Below are 21708 nucleotides of genomic sequence, written 5' to 3' on the forward strand. Positions count from 1 at the left end.
ATAGAGGAAAAGCAAATCACTCATCTTCCTGTGTAACTTCCTTTGAGCTTGTCATCCTATATATGAAAGAGGGGGAAAAAATCAAACTTGCTATTTAAAGACTCCAGTGTAGGGCAGCCCGGGTGGCTCAGCAGTTTAGCGCCGCCTTTGGCCCAGGGCGTGATCCCGGGGTCCCGGGTTCGAGTCCCACGTTGGGCTCCCTGCATGGGGCCTGCTTCTCCCTCTGCCTGTGTCTCTGCCTCTGTGTGTGTGTGTCTCTCTCTCATGAATAAATAAATAAAATCTCAAAAAAAAATAAAGACTCCAGTGCTTGTTCGAGGCACATAAATTAAACCACGGGTCTCCTTTCCAGTCCTCTGTGGCTAAGAACCTGGGATGGCTTTGGATTCCCCAAGACAGACCTGAGCTTGGCTTTCAGAAAGGTGACAGGGGAAGGCGGTTTGCAGGAGCAGGTGTGGGAGGGAGGGGGCGGGAGGCAGGGGGCTAACTTGGCTGTTCTGTGGCGAGCTGGGCACACTGACACGTTCCCCTCGCCAGGCCGCCCTGGGGACGGCAGGTGTGCAGTACAGGTGGTGACACCCACCTGGAATCCCAGCCAGCGCCCAGCTCACGCTCTGAGCCAGCAGCTCCCCGAGTCCCCACCCGGCACCCCCACCCCGACAGCCCACCCAGGGAGCACGGCCTACTCCGCACCCCCGCCCATCTGGGATCTGGGGGCACCTGCACCAGCCAGTCGCCAGGGCGTGGCAGGGACGAGGAGCCCATGCCTGAGCCCTGAGTCGAGGAGGGACGTGAGCTAGGGGACTCCACGCTTTGCTCAGGTTCTGCCCTGAAACATGAGCGGAGGGAAGAGCCCCCCCGATCGGGGCATCTTCTCAGGGTGCCCAGGGAAGCGAGGCCTCCGAGGAAGTGACAGGCAGGAAACAAGACGGCAGGGGTGGGGGGACGTGCTCTGGGGGTGAAGCCTTGGAGGTGGGGAGGAGCATGGGCTTTTCTAGAATTAACTCCGTATCGCTGGGGCTGGTGGGCAGGAGGGAGTGCAGCCTGCTCGGGCTGATGACAGGGCGCCGCAGGGGGCCCCACCCCGCAGGGGCCAGCCTCTCCCAGTCTGCAGGCGGGGCGTCCGGGGCCAGGAGCCCGCATGGCTGGAAGGCGCCTTCTTCCTGCTGCGTCCCCAGGGCGTGGACAGTCATCCCTCTCTCCTTCCTGTGAAGCCACCAGTGCCATCGCGGGGCTCCACCTTCACGACCTCACCTAACCCTAAGTACCTCCCACGGGCCTCCCCTCTCAGCGCTGTCACATGTGGGGGGCGGTTAGGGCCTCAACCTATGAATTTCGGGACACACGGATCAGTCCAAGTAGGTTGAGTCTTGTTTCTGGGCTTGGGAATACCGACTAGGCCAGTTGTCCCGGAGGGAAATGCCGTCTGCCCTGGAGTGTGGCTCTGAGGAGTCTCTCCTGGCCCAGGCCCCCCTCAGCCCCAAGGGCCCCAGCCTCCTCTGGAGCTGCAAATCCACGGCCCCGACGCCGCGCCCACCCGTGGGAGCCAGACGGAGCTTCCCCCGCTGCAGCGTCGACTCTGTGACATCCTCCCACCTCTTACACAGGCCAGGAGGGGCTCAGAGACGAGCCCAAGTCCTTGCAGTACAGTTTTTGTAATATGATATCTGAGACATTTTTAAAAGTCCATTTAAGAAAGTTTTTTTTTTATGTCAACAACGGGGGACTCTGGATAAGGATCCTTGTGCTATTCCTGTTTTCATATATGACTTTGCAGCTTTGAAGTGATTTCCTAATAACAGGGAATTTTATTTTATCATCATTAGTACCTTAGAGAGAAAGACAGTGAGCAGCGGAGGGACCGGGAGAGAGGACCTCAAGCAGGCCCCACGCCCAGCACGGAGCCCGACGCGGGGCTCAGTCCACGGCTCTGACGTCATGACCTGAGCTGCAGGCAAGGTTCGGAGGCGTAACCGACTGAGCCGCCCAGGCGTCCCTGCAAATGAAAGTTATTTTAAAAAGAGGGGTCCTGCCTTGATCCGCAGTGCAGCCAGGCGTGTGCCCCCAGAGTTCCAGGATGCCCTGCGGCCTCTCGGGGCTGGCCCTGTGCCTGGGCATCCTCCACCCCCGTCATGGGGAAACCACCGCTTGACGCAGAGCAGTCGCAGCGGAACTGGGGGAGTCTGAACCCAGCCCCCCCTTGGCCTTCAGCCCCTGTGCCTCCTTAAAGACCAGTCATCTGGGTTCAAAGAAGCCTTCGTGGTGTGGATCTCAGCCTCCCCAGGTCTGCAGAGGCCAAACCTCGCCCCCCTGCAGAGGACGGAAGGACCGAGGGGCAGCTGGTGGCTCCCCCAGAGAGCGGAGCCTGGAAACCAGCCCGAGGCGGCCTGAGCGGCCACCCCGAGAAGCAGCCAGCATCTGCGGCCCTGGACACCGTGTGCTGCCTGCGGAGGTCAAGGAGGTGACCATGGGGTGGGCCCCTCTCTCCTACTTGCCCCCCAGGAGCATGGCTGGGACCAGGCCAGGGCTTCACGAGGCGGAGCCACAGGAACAAGGCGGGAAGGGTCCCCGGGGTGATGCGTGTAACTCCTCTGCAGGGTCTCCAGTGGGGGGAGCCCCCTGCCCAGGCTGGACGCCCTCTGTTCCTGCTAACGAAAGCCCCTGGCAGCCGTCCATGCATGACCAGGGCTCGAGGGTTAAGGTCATTTAGATCACTCCCCAAGGTCACGGGGCTAACAGGACGTGAAGCCGGGGTTTGCACACGCAGGCCAGGGCCAGGTCCCTTCCCCATCTGTCTGCTGGTCACTGCTCGCTCTGGGGCCACCTCGGGGACCTTCGGTCACTGTGCAGGGTTCCTCACAGTTGGGCGTCCGGACAAGCAGCAGCACCTGGGAACTGACTGGAAATGCGGATTCTCAGACCCCAACTGACACCTACGGCCTCAGAGGCTGTGCCTGGCCATCTGGATTGTAACGAGACCTCAGGTTGCGCCACGGACTGAACTGCGCTCCCCGCAAATTCGAAAGCTTAAGCCCTGACTCCCAACACGACAGTGTTTACTGACGGGGCCTCCAAAGGGGGTGATTCCGTTAAAACGCAGTCATTGCAGCGGGTCCCAATCCAATGTGACGGGTGTCCTGATAGTAGGAGGAGACTGGGCACAGACACACGCAGAGGGAGGACCTGCTGAGGACACGCCAGGGGAGAGGCCTTGGAAGGAACCAGCCCCGCCCTCCGTCTTGCCGCCCAACCCCGTGCGAATAAATTCCTCCCCCCCCCACCTGTGCTATTTGTTACAGCAGCCCGAGCTGACTAATGCAGGGGTGCTGAGAAGCTCTGCTCTAACGCACCACGCTGGCTGCCCCCAAGGGCCCCTGGACACACCTCCCGTGGCTGCTGGTCGCCATCCTCCTCCTCCTGGGCCGGCGCTTGATGTCCTCCCCTTCTCCATCGATCTCAGGCTCTGTGGGCTTGGCCCTGCACCCAGCAGCCCTCCCCTTCCTGCCTCGCGTCCCCTGGGCCAGAGAGCGTGGCACCGTCGACCCTCTTGTTCCCCTGTTATGGGCATGCTATGCCTCGCACCGTCCACCTCTTGTGTCTTGCTCGTATTTAATTCCCAAGGCCTCCGACAGCGCCTCTGACGCACAGTCAGTGCTCGGAACGGCTGGACGGACAGGCCTCAGCCCTCCTGCCATACGGGAGGCAGGCAGGGGAGCCTGTGGGAGTACACAGTGCTCTGCAGCCTCAGCCTCCGGCTACGGGGACCCAGCCCACAGGTCGGGGCGCGGACTTGGAGGCAGGCCCAGCCGTTGACCAGTTGTGAGCCCTCGGCTGCACGACTTCGTCTCCAGCGATGCGCAATGCCCATGGCCAAGGTGCTCTTGCCGTCAGGACGCTGCCCAGGACAGCCAGGAAGAAAAGGCCAGTCCCCGAGTTATTGTCTTTGATCTTTTAGGCCAGCGGGGGTCAGAGGGTGACTGTGAACGAAGCCGTTCCTTCTAGAAGGACCATCCCTGCGACAGCCCCTGGGGCCCCGGCAGGGGCCAGGCTGCCCTGCTGCCCAACACCAGGGAGCGTCCGCGCGACCCCCACGGCACTCAGGAGGTGACCCCGACAGGCCACCAACGTGCAGCTCCGGGTCCCCGAGCCACAAGAGACCAGGAAACCACCCCCTGCTTCTGCTCATGGTGGACTCGGGAGACGGCTCTTCCCAGAGCAGCTCGTCTTACGTTGCTGCATCTCATTCCCCGTGCCTCAGGGTCTCAGGGTTCGGGGTTAGAATAAACGTGTTGTGCAAATATGGAAATGGAGGGTTTGGGACTTCTGTGAACTCTTTGGCTCTGGCCTGCTTGCCAATTGCTGTTATTATCATTATTATATTATCTTTTTTTTCTGATTGCTCTTTGTTGCTGTCATTTTTAGTGTTCCTGACTGAATTTGGTCATTGTTAAATGGCTGATGAGAGACCCCCAGAATTGACCTCAGTTTGGGTTGGGTTCGGGGTGACATGGACCTACGCAACAGGGACTGGCTGGACTTTACGCAGGTGCGAAACTCACCCGACCGCTGCTCCTAGGAGAGTCGCAGAAAGCACTGCTCCCCTTGCTGTGGACCAAGGTCCTTCCGTGCGTCCTTGCTCACCCCACACCTTGCCGTCACGGGGAAGCGCATTTCCTCCACACCCGGAGCTCCTGCGCGATTGCTCTGGACCAGTGTGGAGACGGAAGGTGGGGGGGGAATCAATTCACACAGAAGCTGCAAAAGGCAGGTGAGGCCCAGGGTGTTGTGAAGGCTTGTGAAGCGAGACTGTTCACACCAGAGCTGCTCTTGGAGAACGAGCAGGATTGAGGCAGGTGACAGCTGCGTCCCGGGCACCCTGTGTCCACTGGGGACAGGAAACGGAGTCTGTGCCTGGGCAGGACCCGAGTGCCAGCCGAGCGCAGCTGGGAAGGTTTTACAGCGCTGAACAGGTGTGCCCGTTCTGCACGTGCTCGGATGCCTTCTGATTTATGTGTGTCAGCAAGACCCCGGGATCGGCTGGCTGCCCCCGGGAAGCGTGCCTTACAGGAACGGGCCTGCTGCCACCACGGCTCCTCTTTTGCACTTCAGGGAAGGAGGCAATGATCTCTCCCAAAGCTTGCAGAATTGTACATCTTTGTAAACTGAAAGATCTGAAAATCTGATATTAGTGATGGGCAGGGAGGGGTGCCAGACGCCTCACCTGCAGCATGAGTGGGATTGGCTGTCCCCATTTTACAGATGAGGAAACTGAGGCTTTTTGAAAAAAGATTTTATTTATTTTTTCATGAGAGACTCAGAGAGAGAGAGAGGCAGAGACACAGGCAGAGAGAGAAGCAGGCTCCATTCAGGGAGCCCCACATAGGATTCGATCCCGGGACCCCGGGGTCATGCCCTGAGCCTAAGGCAGATGCTCAACTGCTGAGCCCCCCAGGCATCCCAGGAAACTGAGGCTTAAGGAGGAACAGTAAGTTCTGCAGACGTGAGGGGCTCCTCCTGCCTCCTTAACAGCAGCCTGGAGTACCTGGATCCCCCCGGGCGCCCCCACGACTGCTCAAAATAATAAGAAATCATGTGAAACAGCTGAGACAAGTCACTCTTCTTAGAAGCAAAGGTCTGGCAGGTGATCAGGAATCCCCGAACCTGAGTGGAAGGAAAAGCAGGACCCCAGAGGGAGAGCGGCGCTCATAAGCGGTGCTCGGCTGGAAGGCAGACTTGTGGGCCAGGCTGATGGGGCTGGAAGGCCGCGGGGCACAGGGGCGGGGGCCAAGCACAACCCAGGGCCTGGCCCCCCAGACTGGGCACCACCTGTGGGGCCTCCGGGTTTGCACCGGAGCTCTGCGCTGCTGCACGTGCTCTTTGGGTCCCGGTGCCGCCAGGCGCTTTCTGCAGGGGCTGCTTCGCCCCAAACCTCCCATCGGTTCAGTAAGTGGTTCCTTTTTTTTTTTTTTTTCAGTAAGTGGTTCTGAAGGCATGACAGCCGGCGCCCCGAGACAACCAAGAGGTGAAAGGTGCGGGGCCCGACGCCGTGAGTGAGAACCCGGTAACACCAGGGTCAACGGAACGTGTTGGGCTTAATCCGACAGGGCCAGTCCCGAAGGTCCGTCCATAGGAGTGGGAACAGCAGGCCGGGCCACAGACCCAAGGGATCCCACCCCCCCCACCCCCGCCCCAGCACTGGCGTGAGCAAAACCAGGCGTCTGGTCATTCCTACTACGTTGTGCTGACGAGCCAGAGCCATGGCCCGCTGTCGTCTGTGCACAGATGCCCCCAGGACCTCCCTGGCCGCCCTCCGATGCTGCGGGCAAGGCGGTGGGATCGCTCACATTGTAAGAGAGGGAACTCGGGCCCCTGCCCGGCGCCCAGAGCCCCCCCGGGCCTCGGGACACGTGCTGTGTTGGACACGGAAAGGGACACTCCACGGCTGGCTGCCGTGCTGGGGGCAGGTGGCTGCAGACGTGGAGGGACCGGAAGGGTCAGAAGGGGCCTGCGGGCTGCCCCCCCACGCCAGGGGCCTACAGGTGGAAGGACGTGGAGTGGCCCCATCATGTGGTAACCAGGAAGCCCCCGAAGCTGGCTCCCTGAACTGCAGCAGTCACATCTTGCATTTTCTCTGTGTTAATTTTGTCTAATTTTGCAGCCACCGCGGCACAGCAATGCTCAGGCACCGCCTGGCGCCGCCACCTTGCAGCAGCACCTGTGCCGTTGGCGGGGGAGAGAGGGCAGGAGCACAGGTTCATCCCTGACTCTTGGAGCCCTCTATCCCAACCCCTGACCCCCCGCCCTGCAGCCCTTAGAGACGTTGGGTTGTCTGCATAGCGGCCTCCGAGTCACTCTGCGTCCCACCGAGCGGCACAGTTAGGGCGCACAGCGGCCCCCGGTCCTCGCCCGGGTCAGCGACGGCACGAGAGCAGGCCGGCCACGACCCACGGGGCCCTACTCCGGGCGGGGCTGCTCCGCCCTTTGCTAATCGGCCCTGACTCACTCCTGCACATTTTTTCAGTGCGTTCTTAGCACCCTGTATGTTCGTCCACCCTGATGCAACCATTTACTGGAACATCAGGGACTGAATGTTCCAGAGGAATTGCCCAAGTGTCTGTCTGCTTTGGACAACACTTTATTTATGTTATCTGCGAAGGCAAGTGGCAAAGCTCTCACGCACTCGGAGCCCAGACAGCCCCGGGCACGCCGGGCAGAGCGGGTGGGAGGAGCAAGGAGAGCCTGCTCCCGTCGCCAGCAGGTGAGCCTGGGAAACAGGACTTGGTGGAAACCAGGGGTTTCCTTCACGCCCAAGGACCTAACCTCGAACGCCTCCTCTCTGGGAGTTTCTTACTTCTCGGAGCCAACTCTCGGTGCTCAGGGTGCCTTGAACCTCCAGGGCCCATGGGGAGCGGGGCCCGGCTCCGCAATGGGGTGCCCCGGGAAGACCGGCAATGCCATTTTCCGGCGGCACCGTAGCGTTTGCTTTTTACAAGAATTAAACCACCAGTCTGCCTTCCTGTGCCCAAAAATACTGTTTTTTTTTTTTTTTTCACATGCTGCCAAGAAAGGACATGTTTGCCAAGCGGGCTCAGCAGTAATTAAAATGCGGTGGCAACTATCTCAAAGGAGTCCTCCGACGCTTGATGGAGAGCGGCATGAAGTTTCGTAATCGGGAGCAGGAGCCGGCCCTGCTTCCCGGGGGCGGGGGGGGGGGGGTGCCCTGTGTCAGCCTCAGCACCGCCGCAGCTGCGGCCCTCTAACGCGCATGTGACTCCTTATTGCTTAAGAGAGCACTTTTTAAATAGTGCAAGTCTGCACTGAGCTTCGGAGATTATCAAAGTGCAAACAACGGGAGAGCGCAGAGGGGCTGGGAGGGCTTTACTCAGCTGGCATCCTCTCAGGCCGGCTTGGCGCGTGGACGCGGAGAGTCCTTGGCAGGAGCGGATTCGGCAGGGAGCGAAAGACACAACGGCCGTGCTGGCTTGCACGCCCGTCACGCCGAGGGCTCGGCCAGGTACGGATGCCCAGGCCTCCCGCCCCTGCGCCGGCCGGGAGGATGGGGTGACGCCTAGACCCACGGGACTGGGCGCCAGAGGGCCTCACGCATCGCTCGCCCGCACCTCAGCTCTCCAAGGCGGGGTGGTAGGGGACGTGTGCCCGTCTTCCAGCCGAGGGAGCACCGGAGGATGACGGCTGCCCACAGCTGCGCTGGGGAGGGGGTGCTGGAAGCCCCAGGCTCCCCCACCCTAGAGCCCTGCTTGGTCGTGAGGACACTGTGGACGCGTCATGCTGCCAACTGCAGGGCCGAGCCTTTGGCCCCCAGGAAAGGACCGGGGCCATCGGGGCCATCGGGGCCGTCTTTCTAACGGGAAAAAACTGCTCTCTGTGACAGAGACGCGGGATGGTCACATCGAGGGCTAAGCTCATAGTGGGAATTAGGGTTTCCGCACACTGTTTTTTTTAGCAGATTTTCCGAGCAAACGAAGCCAGCCTTCGACCAGGGTGCTGCCTCCCTCTATCTGCACAATCTGCCCTCCCCACGATGGAGAAGCCCGCAAAGGGATGGAACCTTCCGGAAATGTTTGCAGGATGTGCGTCTCCCGCCAGGACAGACGTTCTTCTCACCCGCGAGCTGGGCTTTGTCATGACCAGAACGCCCAGGTCATTGTCCGGGTGATGAAAGCCCGTAGAGACGGGAGTCCACCGCCCGTGTGGCGGCGCGCAGGCTGCAGCCCGAGAGGCCACGCACCTCCACGGGGACCAGCGAGCGGAGAGGGGCCGTGCCACGGTCATGCACGGGGGAGCCTCTCACGGCCAGGCTGAGGACCGGCCAGGAACAACACCTGCGCCCACAGGAAACGGATCGGGAGTTTTGCCTGCAGCCGAGGGGGCCGGGGAGAGGCCCAGGGCCCCAGGGAGGACGGCGGCCCCGCCGACGCCCCGACCGACGGCTGCCCTGGGGACGCCGAGCAGGAGACCCACCACGTGGGGCCCGGACTCCTGACCCGTGGAAACTGGCCGAGACTGGGGTGTCTTTTAAGCCGCTTGTGAAAACCCACGCCACAACTCACACTATGTTGGTTCCGCTTACATCCTGCTTTCCGTGGCAGTCTCCTCAACGTGGATGGACATGCTGCACACACACTTAGTAAAATGTTTCCAGGGGTCATGGCCCGGCGAAGGCCCTTGGATTTGGAGCCGCGGAGGACAGAGCCCGCTGGGGCCTGCAGAGCAGGCCAGGTCTGCGTCGTGAGTGTTGGGGAGTCTGGAGTCACCCCCCACTGCTGCTCACAGGCTGGGCCAGCACCCGACCCGAGCAACAAGCATCATGGCCCCGTTTTTGAAGGCCCACTGGGGTCGGCAGGCTCGGAGAAGCCACGACAAGGAGGCACGCGGCAGGTTTCCATGCTCCTTTGATAGGACATGAAGCCACTTGAGTCCGCTGCCGGCCACTCCCCTTGGCTGGAGCCATCGCGGGTCCCCCCCTGTACCTCAGGCCTGCTCCACACCGCACGGCTCTGCGGAGCTCGCCTCGGCTCTCTTTCTCGGGTTCATGGAAATGAGGGTCTGGGTTTCCCTTTTTTACATTTCATCTGTGATCATTACGCATTTGCGGCACAATGGGCCGTGTCGCGCGTGTGCTGTCACTGTGCTCTCCCCTGAAGGGATGTCCTCTTCCCGTCCTCCTCTCCGGAGAAGCATCCAGCCCAAGCAGCCCGTCCCACAGATGGTCTGCGTCCCCAAATAAGAGTCTGTTGGAACTCAAACTCCTTCCTTGCATCTGATGCTTCTCGTTTGTGGTTCTATCCCCCCTCCCCCTGTGCCTGCTTCCCTCCCTCCATCCCTCCTGCTCTGCCTATGAACACTCCCCCTCCTTCTCCCTCCTCTTCCTTCCTTCCTTCCTTCCTTCCTTCCTTCCTTCCTTCCTTCCTTCCTTCCTTCTTCCTTCCTTCCTTCCTTCCTTCCTTCCTTCCTTCCTTCCTTCCTTCCTTCCTTCACTTTTATGAGCAGACTCTTTATCATACTTTCCAGGAACGTGCTCACGATTCTCTCCTTCAGGTCTGCTATGTTTTCAGTGGTCAACTTCATCACATCTGTACCTTGGGCTTTGCTTTTCTTTGTTGTGCCTTCCAGAGCCTCCTGCACATGATGAGCTAACTTGTCTTCAGTCCTTTGCACTTTCTGATAAATGCGACCTTGCGTCGTCTCCTGCCCCTTCCGGGGCTCCAGCGCTTGTATTTTCGCATCTTACAGGCAGTACTTCATTGTTACCTCTACATGGTCTGTGACGCCACTTTATTCGATCTTTATAAGAAATGTTCAAAACGCTGCTCTTAAAATTGTAAGTGGATAGATTTTATTTGTTTTATGTGTTAATTTCGAGTTTTACTGCACTGTCATCAGAGAAAGAGGCTGTCTTCATTTCTGCCTTTAGTGAGCGTTTCTTTGTGGCCCCGGACATGGCTTGTTTCCATAGAGATACCGTCGTTATATTTTTTTTCTCTTTCATAGCATGTTCTGGAAATACGTGTGAGGTAAATAACACGTTTGAGATTCTGTAGCTGTACTTGATTTTATGGCTCATGGGGTTTCTTAGCTATCTAGATTTCAATGCCATTGTCTTTGGTGATTAAAGTTTTATATATTTGGTGGAATACCTATTTCAACCACACACACAAAAAAATACCACTTTGTCCCACGTGATGTTTTTTGCCTGAATCCTATTTTTCAGGGTTGTGTCTTTAAGCTTGACTTTTTGATATTGGCTCTATGTCTCTGCCTGCCCCCATTACCAACTTCTCTGTGTGATTGAATTCTGGTGTCATATAAAGAGCATCATCCATGTGCTTTCCAACCAAGCATGTGAGTTTTCTCTCTTGTTTTGTGCTTGTGTCTCATATTTTTAACAAACCATTGAAGACTATACTCTTTGATCAACATTGGGAATCACCTGGTATTCCTTACTTTTTCTACCCTCCAAGCAGCATAAGGACCTTATCACATTTTTCCTTTTCCCTCTGTCCTGGGTCCCAAAGTCTTTGTTGAAACTGACATTTTAATGCCCATATTTTTCTATGTTATGTCATTTTTTTCTCTAAGAATATATATATATATATATATTATATAAGAATGTATAATTTTGTATCAATGGTGTGTGTTGCCAAAATTAAAAAAAAAAAAAAGGAGAAGAAAACTCAACAACTCTGGCTAGTTTGAGTTGAAGCTCCTAGGCATGTGATGTTTAGAAGGGTGGAGAATTGGCTTCAAGCCACTTCCAAAGACAATTTCCTAACTGCTTCTAGGTTAGGAAGAAGCACTAGATTAGTGGCTGAGTCCCTGCCCTGGGAAAATGCTGGAATGTCCACTGAGCTGTGTTCACTGCTCAGCCTAAGGGGTCCTTCAGAACTGCTGCTTCTTCCTGGGAGCCAGATGCAGGTGGGATCACTTCCCAGGCCTCTCCCCGCTACCCGGACTGATGCCTGCCCCAGCCCTGCCACTCTTGTTCTATCAACCTGCATTGCATCCTCCATGGTACTACTCACTACCCAAAACATTTCACTGGCCTATTTGTTCACTGCTTCCTTCCTCCATGGCAGCCAGGAAACTGTCCTGTTCATCACTGTATCCTCGGCGCCTGACATAGAATGAGCCCCCAGCAGTTACTGAATACATGAATGTATATGAGCCAACAGCTAGCTAACACCTTCACTTGCCAGTCGCTTGGCTCAAAGTCCGCATATGCTTATAGACTCTCATTTAAACATCACGCCATCCTGCCCAACTGAAGGAGAAGCTACGGGTGGCAAATCCAGGGCAGAGACTCAGCCACTCCCCCCAACACCTATGCATTGCACATGCCACTGCAGATCAAGGGGTTATCATTCATCTCTCCCTCACTGACAGCGGAGAAGTTTCCAGTGCTCAGTTCCATGCTTCGAAGTCCTTCCCCGAACACGGGGAAGGAATAGGGCCACTGAGATTAAGTCTCTCCTGCACCATGCCCTGTGCATCTCCCTGTGCCCCAAGATCATCCTGTCCTCATGTGTAGTCTGGGAAAGGAATGTGAAGGCCCATGACTGAAGTAGATGTGTTTAACAATCCAAGACTCCGTGCACAATAGGGTTGGAAGGTGCAGACGTGCACCTGTCCCCCTGCTTGGAGGTGGGGAGTTGGGATCTCCAAAATTCAGACTTTCTCCCCCACCCTTGTGTGAACCAGAGCTCACAGCTGCTGACTCTAAGATAAAATAGCAACCAAGCATTCTGTGTCTTTGCTATTTTGAAGGCTAGAAATGCCTTGAAGTCTTCTCTCTGTTAAGAGAGGGAGCAGGGGTCCCTGAAATAGTTACAAATCTGGAGGCGTACTGTCCATAAAATAACAAGGGGAAAGAGGCCAAAGACTCCTGAAATGAGATGGCATGGGGAGTCGGGGAGTCAGCAGGTGTTCCATATACAGAATTCCTTTAACATGAATCCCAGTTGAAGCTCACAAGGGCAAGCACTCTACCAACTCCTTCACCCCAAGAAAGGGCACTTCAATCACTGGGGTCCGGGAAGGCTTCCCTTGCCAGGGCCACACCTCACACCTGCCCAGTCTCAGCCTGGGAGGCACAGTCCTGCTCCCTCTCCCAACAGCCCACATGAGACAGAACCCACACAGGAGGGACAGACAGACAGACAGACAGACAGGAGGTTTTGAACTTCAGCTCCTACCAGCTGTCCTTATACCCATCCCCTGTGACCAAATCTATAGATCCAGATAGATGGAAGGCATGTTCAGAATGATTTAAAAAAACAGGGATCCCTGGGTGGCGCAGCGGTTTGGCACCTTTGGCCCAGGGCACAATCCTGGAGACCCGGGATCGAATCCCACGTCGGGCTCTCAGTGCATGGAGCCTGCTTCTCCCTCTGCCTGTCTCTCTGCCTCTCTCTCTCTCTCTCTCTGTGTGACTATCATAAATAAATAAAAATTAAAAAAAAAGAATGATTTAAAAAAACAAAATGTTTTTGTGCTTGCTTTGGCAGCACATACACTTTAAAAAAAAGTTTTCTTTAAAAGCGGCAAGTTCATCAAAAATTATTAGAATCCTTTCCTCTTTAATGCTGTGATTTGCATGCAACTGTTTAGAAACATGGTAGGTAGTGGGCACATCCATGACATGTTTTGTAGTAAGACCCTCTTGGGCCTCCACCCCTCTTCCATGTGACTCCCTCTTCAATGGTGTCCATCATAGAGACATCCACAGCAGGTGTCAGGACAAAGGCCTGACAGCCCAGGCCAGCCCACCTTGCTCCAAGGCTTCTAGACAAGGCCTCCCCTTGGCCTTAACCACATCCCGGGTCCAGACACTCATGATGCTCACAGCTGCTAGCAAGTGGCCAACATGTCCCTACACAGTCATATTCCATTTCTGTGGTTGTGGAAAGCAGCTGGTCTGCAGGACTCAGGGGACAGGCAGCTGGGAAAACTATTTTCAATTGCACATGAGCACTAATGCTTACAACACCTAATTCTTTTGACATGAATGAATGAGCATTCCAAGTGATGGGATTCAAGCTCAGCCCATCCATCTGGGGACAGGATCCAACCAACCCCAGCTGGGCAGGGGTGCTTCCCAAGCCACAGACATAGGTGTCTGCTGGAAGAGCAGAATTTCAAATAGTAGTGGCCATTGCGGTAAAGGGACTAGTTTTTATAAATGTTGAAGCTCTAAAGATTGTTGATTTTTTTTAAATTAAATGATTATCTTCTAAAAAATGACTTTGTGTTTTATTCTAAAATTCATAATGCAAACTCTTTGGTAGGCTTCCTTCCTCCTAGTTTCTGGGGACAAGTAACATCTGTAGGGGCAAGCTTATTTCTCTCAGGTCTCACTTTTTTTTTTTTTTTAATCTGAGAAAGAGAGATTTGTTTACTCATTTCCTGAAATGGGGTGGATAATCATTTCTTTAAAAATGAGAACTCAAAATTAATGGTTAATTAATGTCCAAAAGACATAAAGAACTCATACGACTCAAGAGCAAAAAAAAAAAAAAAAAAAAAAGCAAGTAATCCAATTAAAAATTGGGCGGAAGACATGAACAGACATTTCTCCAAAGACATCCAGATGGCCAACAGACACATGGAAAGATGCTCAACATCACTCAGCATCAGGGAAATACAAATCAAAATCACAATGAGATACAACCTCATACAGGTCAGAATGGCTAAAATTAACAGCCCAGGAAACAACAGGTGTTGGTGAGGATGTGGAGAAAGGAGAACCTCTTACACTGCTGGTGGGAATGCAGCTGGTGTGGCGACTCTGGACCACAGTATGGAGGGTCCTCAAAAAGTTAACAATAAAACTAGTATATAATTCAGTAATCCTATTTCTATGTATTTATCCAAAGGAAATGAAATCACTACATCAAAGACATATCTGCAGTCCCATGTTTACTGCAGGACTATTTATAAGAGTGAAGACATGGAAACATCTTAAATGTTCATCGGCAGGTGAATGGGAAAGAAATGTGGAATCCATCTTTATAGATATATCTATATGGAGATATAGATTTAAAATATTACTTAAAAATAACGTTATTCAGTCATAAAAAGAAGGAAGTTCTGTCATTTGTGACAACATGGATGGACCTTAGGGACAATACGTTAGGTGAAATAAGTCAGACAGAGAAATATAAATACCATATAATCTCACATATATCATATAATCTCACATATAAATGTGGAATCTTAAAAGAAAAAAAATGCCTCAGGAAAAAAGAGCAGATTTGTGGTTATCAGAGGTGGAGGATGGGTTGAGGAATTGGATGAAGGGGATCAAAGAGTATAAACTGCCAGTTATAAGATAAAAATCGCTTCTCGGCCTTTTGGCTAAGATCAAGTGTATAAGAGAAATAAACACTGGGGATGTAACATACAACACAATAAAAAAAATCAAGGTAAAAATGCCTTGGAAGGACAAGTTCAAATAAATCCCCAAATTTAGAATGAAACTTTGCTTCCGGGCACCCAACTCCAGGTGCATGTTATCCCTTTTCTGGTTTTGCTTTTAAATCAAATTATCTGTCCAACGAGAAAAATAGACAGACGATACTGAAATTGTCAATACTATGCAATCGAGCAGTTGCTTGCCCTGTGTTGCTGGAAACAGATGAGAAAAAAGGATATAAATCGAGGGGATGAATGCTGGTATGAAAGCTACCGGAAACCAGGGTTTGGCTCTTGCACGTCTTGTACGCTGACGTTCCTGTGCTCTCCCTTCTAGGGATGAGGTTCTCATCCTGCACGATAGACATTCCCTGTATTTCAGGTAGACTCTGACTTTGGGCAATAAGCCTCTCCCATCCCAACACATAAATAATTGCTTTGCTATCACCTTGTTCTAGACTTAGGATTTCATTAAGTTTTATGGCCTGTGCTCCTCTGGGGTCTTCTGATATCCCTGCAGGGGATTTTGGGGCCTCAGCCGGGTTGTGTCCTCCCTGAGCTCTTTTCCCCTTGACGGCATAGATCTCTCCAGGCTTCTGGTATGTTGCTCACATAAACAGAGATGCTTCCGTCTGTCTTGAGCATTCCATACTCCTGTGAAAATACCCCCAGAGAGTGACTGATTCTTACCAGTCATTTACACACGAGTAAGAAGTAGTTGGCCTGCGCTAGTCCTAATAGTTGGTCCTGGTAGAGGTCTAGGGAACGCATATGTGGATTTTGGGGTGTAGAGAGAGAGAAAATCAGGGAAACAAGGAGGAAAGAGGATATTGAGGGGCATCGCTGGAATCACAGGACAAACTTTGTATCTTACTTTACAAATTACAGACAACTGAGGGAGGGGGAACTGGATGGTGTTTGATTCCTCCACTAGTTGGTTTTATTTAAATCACATGAGCCCGGGAAAGCTAAGAGTAATCTGCAAATGTTTGGAGGTCCTGGAAGAATGGTATGGGTGGCTGAGGTGCCTGTCATCTGAACATGCAGAACTGACCCTCCTCTGTGGCTCAGGTAGTTCCCCCCAAACCAGAAAGTCTTCCCAACCCTCCCCACAAAGTTGACTACCCTCTCTGTTCTACAGCACCCTACACTGGCCTCTGTTGCCTTTATTTTCTTCTCTCCATCATCTTGTGTGTCCCCTCTCCCTCAACAGATGCTTAAGAACAGAACTTTCCCAGCACCTAGTACTCTGACATCAGTTGTATGGACGGAGAAACTGAGTACAAATAGGCAGGGCCAGGGTGTGGGAAGGAGGCGGAGATAGGATGGAGAGAGAACACGGGAAAGTATAGCTTTTAAGTGCTTCAGTCACCTTGAAGTCCCAGCACACACCAGGCAGATGCCGCTTTTAAAAACCACAACCTTTGGAATTTAATGATATCCAATCAAATATTCTGAGCCATTGTCAGCGCCTTCATTATTTATAATGGTAAAAAAAAAAAAAAAACCTTCAAAATCAAATTGCGCCTGATGTTCTGTTCTGTAATTTGTACTTACTTCTATCTCCAAAGCAGATTTATATTAACAATTACGACCAAATAGTGGCCTGAGCAATGCTTTGAATCTTAAGGTGAATGTAATTAAATGATTGTATTATCAAAATCCACCTTTGAAGCGTGCAATTCAATGAGAACTAGAAACTTCTGGCAGTTGTGAGCAACAAGACAGATAAAATCAGATATTCCTGTCAAATCATGATGACCCTCCCTAATAATTAGGAGGGGGGGTGAGAAAGGCTGAAACGATCAGGTTACTGAGCATGTGGAGAAGGTTGAATGCACCGTCGAAATTAAAGGGGCTGTATGCTGCTGGGAAATTCCTAATTGTACCCTTGCTACTTAGTACATTAGGAAAGGGTAGAAATTCAAGTGTCTTTAACTCTTAAAAACTGTTGGAGAGGGCATTTTGCCAAGCTTAAGTGCGGCAGCCCTGAGGACGCAAGGGTTCAGCCTCCAGTCCAGGCATAATGGAGAGGAGAGGCCCGTTCACCTATGGGTCCACTATCTCAGCCCAGAGGCAGAGACCATATTCATTCCAGTTTGGGGCCCCAGCTCAGTGATAAGTTTGAGGATAAAACAAAAGTCAGAGATTTGGGTTCTAGACCCACTCAGACCACCACTGAACTGAAGGAGCTGTACATGTCGTGTGTCATTGTTGACAGGCAGTGTCCTCACTTAATGAGACGTGACGCTAGAGCCATGAGACTCCGGAGGCCAACAAAGTTCCTGCTGGCCCCCACGGTGCTCACTGGGCTACCACGTGCACTGGTCTAAGCCAGCTGGTTAGAGTACCTGGCATGCAGGCACTGTTCTCAGCCTTTAGACACTTACTACACACACCGACCATATGGGTAGGTCCTCTTTACTCTCACTTTACAGATGAGGAAACAGAGGCACAGCGGAGCTAAGCACATCACCCGAATCACACGGTTATTAAATAGCACTGCTGGAGCTTGGGCCAGCAATATGTGTGTGGTGAAGGCCACACGCTGCAGGTACTACAAGTTCGGCGCTTCAGTAATCCATTCAGGAGTCAAGTATTCATCAAACACTCAGGATGCACGATGCACTCAGTTAGGTCCTGGTTATACCATGGTGAACAAAACACAGATTCCTCCTTCATGAAGCTTACTATCTTGCAGACATGCCAACATTACACCTGAGGGCTGCAAAAAATGGTAAATTAAAGTTTAGGAGTCAATGATAGCTCCTTCAGGGGATCCCACAGCCAGGATTGGGCTTTCAATGACACTTCACCTGAAACCTGACCCTACTGAGCCAGGTAGAGGTGAAGGAAGGGTTTTCTGGGCAAAGGGAAGTATACACGGGACCCTGGAGTGAGAGGCTAATATGCTTCTGAAGGCCCCATAAGATACCCATAAGATACTGATCAGGGAGAGAATTGTCCTGTTTTTTGTTTTTGTTTTTGTTTTTTTTGTTTTTTTGTTTTTAAATATAGCTGAGAGGGTTGTTTATAAAATTAGGAATGCAGGAGAGTCCACACATTCAGGACTTTGTGGCCATAATTTCAAGAACACAGAAGAAAGTCATAGGACAGTCCTGAGCAGGGGTTTCAGCTGTGAAAATTGAGAGTTTGAAACTCTAAGAATCAGCAGGTTGTTGCCATTATTTTGTAGGTGAGAAAACAGACTTAAAGAAGACAAAAGCCATGCCACATTCATTCTCATTGAGCTACTAGAGAGCTGCCTTGATGGCCTTTCACTACTGGCAATGGATAGTTTCTCTTTGCCTGCTCAGCAGGTCTTCCCTTCCTGTGCTCTAGAAGAGGCTCTGAGTCCACACACGCAAAGCATGTAACCAGCCCCGAGACAGTCTAAGTATTGCAGGCCTGTAGCTACGGCAATTACTTTAGAAATAATTGCATAACATAACCCTGTACAGTCCAAGCAAAACTCAGCTGCTTCCTGGAAATCCTAGGTCAAAGATTTAGTCTAATTCTCATAGTGGATTTAAACCTTGCATGGTATGGCCCTCTAACAATTAATTGGGAATAATTTGGTTATAGGTTTTTAAAGGGCTCTAAGTCTGGGGATCCCTGGGTGGCTCAGTGGTTTGGTGCCTGCCTTTGGCCCAGGGCGTGATCCTGGAGTCCTGGGATCGAGTCCTGCATCTGGCTCCCTGTGTGGAGCCTGCTTCTCCCTCTGTCTATGTCTCTGCCTCTCTGTGTGTGTGTCTCTAATAAATGGATAAATAAAATCTTTAAACAAAAATAAAGGTCTCTAAGTCATGTTAGCGAATAGTATCTGTTCATTAACACCAGCAAGGATATATTATGGTGTCACTTCATCACATAACAGAATACCTGAGTACTCTTCTATTATACACAGCTAGAGAACTAGACAAAATGTATGAAATTGTTTTCTGGACATTGGATAATAAGCAGCACAGAACTGTGTTTCCTGAGAAAAGAGGAAGAAAGGAGGTTAATCTTATCATAATCCTGTTTTTCTGTGTGGAGGGAATGTTTAACTATAGCTCAGGGAGGCAGAAATGAAACAGTGCCTGGCAGGCTCACTGAATAGCAGAAACAAATTCAAGTTCAGGAAGGTCAAAGCAGCTACAGTTTGCAGAGCAGGGAAAGCAGTAAGTTAAACAGAGAAAAAGCTCAGTAATACAGAGTTAAGGAGCCCCCTTAAGTGTTTGACTTAATACAAATGCAAGTATGCATAAACTTCAGGAAGCCAGGCACAGAGCAACTACTAAGAAAAGAACTGGGTAAGTATAAACCAAACAACTCCCAGAATTCACACAGTGCTCAGTTTTCATCAGCCAGAGTAGAAAAATCTTGATGAATACATGGAACGGTCAACAATGACTCTGCAAGTTTTAGGACTTAGAAGTGGAACAAAAATTCAGATGTCCTGGAATTTGATAAAGAATTTATTAGATATACGAAGAACAGAAAAACATGAACTATGACAGTTAGTAGAAAAAGAATGAGAAATGACCACATATTTATGGAATTAGTAGATAAGGACCCTAAACTAGCTATTGTAAATTTAACAATATGCTCAAAGATGTAAAGGAAAACATGAACATAATTAGGAAAGAAAAGAAAGACATAAGAAAAAACAAATGGAACATCTATAGAAAAAAATATAGAATAAAAATAAATCACCAGATGAGATTAATTAAAAGCAAATTAAACACTGAAGACATAAAGAAGTAAAGATCAGTGAACTTGAATAGCAATGGAAACTACTGAAACTAAAGCAAAGAAGAAAAAAACAAGAAGATAGGAGGAGAAGGGAGAAAGAATGCTTCAGTGACCTATGGAACAATAGCCTAAAATATAGGTTAAAATATAGGTCTAAAATATGTGTCATTGGAGTTTCAGTAAGAGAGAAGAGAAAGGAAAACAAACATATTTGAAGGAATAAAAGCCAAAATTTTTCCAAATTCGATAAAAACTAACCACCGTAGATCCAACAAACCCAACCAACCCCAAACTGGATAAATACATACATGTATGCACACGCACACACACAAGCACACACAAAGGATAGTATGATTAAATTGGTAAAACCATTGATATAAAAATCTTAAAAGCATGCAAGATAAAAACATGTAGAAAAAAAGATTATTACAAATTTCTTGTCAGAACTATGCAAGTCATGTGATGTAATGGCATCTTTAAAAAGCTTAAAGGAGGGGATCTCTGGGTGTCTGGGGTGTTCTAGAATATAGAACAATTGGTGAAGATGTGTTTCCAAATTAAAGGTGAAATAAAGACTTTTGCAGACAAACCTGAGAAAATTTGTTCACCAGCAGACTTACCCTGCTTTTCTTTTCTTAATTTTATTTATTTATTCATGAGAGACACACAGAGAGAGAGAGAGAGAGAGGCAGAGACACAGGCAGGGGGAGAAGCAGGCTCCATGCAAGGAGCCCGATGCAGGACTCCATCCTGGGACTCCAAGATCACGCCCTGGGTGAAAGGCAGGTGCTAAACCGCTGAGCCACCCAGAGATCCCTTTACCCTGCTTTTAAAGGAATTCCCCAGACAGAAAGAAAATGATACTAGATGGGAATATATAGATCTACACAAAGAAAGACTGCAGGAAATTTCATTTTCTCAGGTCAGGGGTTTTTGTTTTCTAATTTGAAAAATTTCATTAAAAGTCAATTGGCTGTTTAAAGGAAAAATTATAGCAATGTTTCTTGGGATTTATAACATATGTAAAATTTCTAACCATTTAGCATAAAGAATAGGAAAAAGGTAATAGATTATGCTGCTATAAGACTATTACATCTTATTTACTTAAAGATAGACCATGCTAAGACAAAAAAGCATATTGCTAAACCTGAAGCAGTGGTTCTGGATCTTCAGCATAATACAGAATCATTTGAAATTTTTATTTCAGTACATCTAGGGTATGATACAAAAATTTGTGTTTCAAAAAAAATCAGAAATTGTCAGATAGCTTTAAAAAGTAAGAGCTAACTAGATGTCTAGTTTAAATATAAAGGCATAGATACATTAAAAGTAAAGAGGATGGAAAGGATTTGCCATGTAAATACTATACTCAACAGGGCATGTTTTAGACCTAGAAATAATATGAGGAGCCAAGCAACAGCATTCGTTGATCGTGAATCAATTCATAGTAATAAGGGATCAATTCATCAAGAAGACATAGAGGGCAGCCCAGGTGGCTCAGCAGTTTAGCGCCGCCTTTGGCCCAGGGGCCTGATCCTGGAGACCCGGGATCGAGTCCCACATCGGGCTCCCCGGGATGGAGCCTGCTTCTCCCTCTGCTTGTGTCTCTGCCTCTCTGTCTATCTCTCTGTGTCTCTCATGAATAAATAAATAAAATCTAAAAAAAAGAAGACATAGAAACCTTAAATATAATTGTATATAACAGAGTTTCAAAATACATAAAGCAAAAATTACAGAACTGAAAGGATAAATAGACAAATTCAAGATCATAGCTGGAGGTTTCATCATCCTCTCAAAAATTGAATAAGTAGATATAATATCATTAGAATAAAGAAAACATGAAAAAAAACATTATAAACTACATGTGTCTGACAAAGAGTAAAGAATCAAAATGACATTGAATTCTTAACAGTAACATCAGAGACTAAAATACCAAATTTCTCAGAATTCATTAGAATTCATCTCTGTCTATAATGAGCTAAAGACTAATAACAGGAACAACAGGATTCAGTGTTTAGAAACACTAGATCTTTATAAGAG

The 21708-nt window shown here is 50.4% G+C and overlaps 1 long non-coding RNA gene across 1 annotated transcript; it reads right to left on the reverse strand.

Annotated features, from left to right (window-relative positions):
• Positions 1–1785: 1785 nt before the first annotated feature.
• Positions 1786–4911, reverse strand: LOC140613551 (uncharacterized). The gene is made up of 2 exons (XR_012014542.1): positions 4560–4911; positions 1786–1996 (listed from the first exon to the last, which is right to left on the reverse strand). It is a non-coding gene; the product is annotated as an uncharacterized lncRNA (long non-coding RNA).
• Positions 4912–21708: the final 16797 nt, after the last annotated feature.

This window comes from Canis lupus, chromosome 21 (assembly GCF_048164855.1).
Source record: "Canis lupus baileyi chromosome 21, mCanLup2.hap1, whole genome shotgun sequence".
Lineage (NCBI taxonomy): Eukaryota > Metazoa > Chordata > Mammalia > Carnivora > Canidae > Canis > Canis lupus.